We start from the raw sequence: 3,933 nt of genomic DNA, 5'->3' as shown, positions 1-3,933 counted from the left end.
GTGATTGTTATAACGCTTACCAATCGGAAAACTTCAGATATTTGACCAGCAACCTTTACAAAGTTTGAACATTACAAATTATTTAACTTCAGTGGATTCTCATCGGACATTAATACTTTTACGAAAACATTACCTAACTTCAATGGTGAAAAACTCGACGTGTGTGGCTGGTGAATAACGAAGGACAAAGCTATCTAGCTCCCCGAATTGTACTTACATCAACTCGTAATTAACTCGCTGATCGTATCAAGGAAGTTCCAGACTAGAAATAAGACTTTATATTGCTGTAACTTTGTAAAATATTTGTATATAAATCATTGTTCGTAATAACTATTTGTAATAACTGTTATTGTAAATTGTATTGTTGTTTGTATATTAAAACATATTTGTGTTAAAAAAGAAAACAGTGTGTAGCAATCTTGTTGGTAAATATCATAAACTAACTATATATCGGTATTTACTTAACTGCTAAATCAAAAATACAATTTAACTATTAAATTTAAAGTATCATTTAACTCAATTTCAGACCATTCGAAATTGTAATACGTAACAGGCTTAAAATTTTGATTTCTGTAACTTTAAATCCAGTCTTCTCATCGATAAGTTCACATGATAATTGCTTCAGTAACACTAAAATATTTTAAGAATTACGGCACATGAATGTTTTGACTCATAAAAATAATTCTGAAAAATTATCAACGTTTCACTCTTAATAAATTCACATCAGGTTTTATTTTCTTCTTCATAACACAATATTCTCGTATGATATTTTGAACACGTCAGTAGTTATATTTTATAGTAAATATAATACTTTATACTAAAAACATAAGACACCACTCATACATGAAATGTCCCAAGTGGATCATTTTTTTCAAAAGTAAACGCCTCTCATAAAACACGATAAAAATGAGACGCTGAAGTGTTTTACTTTCCTTGTAACAACAAGATGTTTTAAACTGAAACACCTTGGATATTTTTTTATTATAAGAGACCATCTAATTATTATTTCTCAACCGAACACAAATCTTATTACATTTGAGACACAAATACACGTTTTTGTATACTATTTATTGAATCATTACAATAACATGATAATTAAATACAATGTATATTTTTTAACTTCCTCAAAAAAAAACCTTTGATTTCTAGATACAAAGTTACAAGTGCAAGTGAATATTATGAAAAAGTATACAACTTTCTTAGAATTAAATGTGCATTAGTTTACTGGGTGACTTTTGCAATGTGTATAGACATATTAATGGATAACTGATGTACTAACACTCTCTTATATTCTTTTTCTTCGATTTTTTATTTATTCTAGTTATCTTACTTCGATGTTGGTAGTAACTGAAATAGCTAGAGGAACGATACAAGTTGACAGTGAAAACAATAAATTCTTTATTGAACAAAATAAAAACAAAATTCAATAGAGAGAGTGTACTCTAGACGACAGATAGCGCTTTTCTCTTAGAAACAGGAGAGAGATCTGTAATACGGGTGTTCTGAAGCAGGCTAAGCAAGTTAACCACTGTATAAAAAATACAATAAGGTTATTTCTTCCAGAGCGCAGGTACTATACAAGTCACTCGTGGTCGTTACACCAGAAAAACTATCTCTAGGCATCACCAAAGCTCTTCCATGCTATAGATACCATAGAATATACAAAGCTATGCCAATTCTACGACAACATTTTCCGTGAAATAATTGGTGAACACCAATAGACAGTGACCCATTACAATGTGTGACTAGAACGATAGTTATATGGCCGCACTTCATATTGAGTTTTCTATGCGTGTGTAATGACTGAATAGTCATAAATTTCACCCTTCTATAATGAGTTTAGAATATAACTTTTAGTCAGATGTATATATATATAGGTAATTTCTTTAAATTTTCGTGCAGGAATTCTGCGTGTAGGACGTACTTGTTAACCGAATATCGGAAGGTGGTACTAATCCTAAAAGGTAAAGTTCGCATTAACCAATAGCTAGAAATTCATATCACCTTGGCCCTACGTGTGACTCATCTAGGGAGCGGTTAGTGTATTTCAAGTGGTGGCTCAGATACTTGTACAATTTGGAATGAGTTAGGTTTTTTTCTTTCTTATGAATGTTATTTGGAATAGTCAGTGACTTATACAGCATTAGATTCAGGTATACCACACTTGAACGTTTTGTTCGAACTGCGATGGTAAATCAGAATTTTCTTTCTTCTTGAACTCTTGCCCTGTCCAAACATTATACAGGATTCTTGTTGTCTTTGTACTGTGTGGACTTCAAAGACTCCTCTCAACCCCAGTACCAGTTAAAGTCTCAACAAAATTAGGAGTTGGAAAAATCGGTAAACAGAAGATATACAATAATTGTAAATAAAAATATTGTTTATTTTTCACTTGTGTTTGTCTGTTTCATTCCTGTGTACGATCTAGCTTGCCGTGGTTAAAACGTGGTTCTTTAATTGTGCATAACTTATTGATGTGATGATTATTCAGTAAGAAAACATGATAATTATGTCACTGAGAATCTATATTATGTTTTAATAGGTGCAGTATCTAAACAATTCGTTATACAATAACAAAATATGTGTATTTTTAAGTCAAAATTAAAACTGGCTTTACATATTTATCTATTGATGTTTCTTTTCCTTGAGGATATATATACCGTTAACATAGTGACTTAAAACTGAAATAATAATAGTACTGGTGGTATTATTTTTTTTACGAAACTGATAAAAATAAATGTATGTCCAAACAGACTAAAATTACCAAATTATAATTTACATGCAAGCATCTGGCTTTTAAAGCACTAAAGCTGAATGGTTGTCAATAAGTAGACACATACACAGTCAAATTTATGTGTAATTAAAGAAAAAAATCAAACAAAAATTTTCCCTCTTAAAAACTGTTGTAATCTAAAAACAGTTTTTACTTTTCCAAATGATATCCTTAATTACATTATGACTGAAAAAACAACAACAAACTTTGTGAATTTGTAAACTAGTACATGACAAGAGATGGCGCTAGATACAATCCTTACTATCTAGTCTTGCTAAAAAGGGAACGCTTTCGTGCTGTGACCCAAGGATTTTTTATTGTGAAGTTTATTTTGAACATGGTTCTTTTTCTTTATCAATTTCTTTTTCTTAATGATGATCACTTAACGCTTGCTCTTTTTTGGATATATCAAAGATTTTGATACCATTTCACAAGAACTTTTTATTAAAACAGCCAATAAAAATGGAAAGGAGGTATTGTTTTAAGTTGATTTAAATCATATAAGTTAAATAGAAAATAAATAGTTCAAATTAATACAATCATCAGCAATGAAATGTAAATTACTTCTGGAATAACTCAGAGAAAAGTTTTGGGTCCATTATTATTATTTATTTGAATGAGTTCTGTGAAATTAAGCTAAACACGTCCGCTGTCATATGTCCCACCGGTGGGTCACAACCGACTTTTAGTTATGGACTGCGTGACACACCGGTGGGTCACCGACAATTATGCTTCAAAGCCAAATTCCTCTTGTGGCATATGAGTTAGAGATACTGTGACTGCTCCTTGGCAGTTCTTGAATGTTTGACTTTATTTATACTTAATGTTTTATTCGGCAGTGAACGTGTTAAAGGGTAATTAACTAGATTTGTAGGACATTCACAATTAATTTGAAATAGAAATTTTGATAATGACGTTATTAAAGAATAAGTGATAATTTAAAATGTACAAAGAAGTTGTTTAATGAAAATTTATTGTGTTTAGATATTAAGAAAAAAGTTAAATATTATAACAACCGTAGATGTAAGTTTTACAAACATTCATTCTATTATAAAAATTAGAATATGTTAAATATATTGAAATAAATGAAATGAAAAATATCTATTATGATTGGTTTGATTTTATCCTATAGTCTGGAAAAGTACTTATATAACAAATTT

The sequence above is a fragment of the Limulus polyphemus genome, unplaced genomic scaffold (assembly GCF_000517525.1).
Source record: "Limulus polyphemus unplaced genomic scaffold, Limulus_polyphemus-2.1.2 Scaffold113, whole genome shotgun sequence".
Taxonomy (NCBI): domain Eukaryota; kingdom Metazoa; phylum Arthropoda; class Merostomata; order Xiphosura; family Limulidae; genus Limulus; species Limulus polyphemus.
This window is presented reverse-complemented; position numbering follows the sequence as displayed.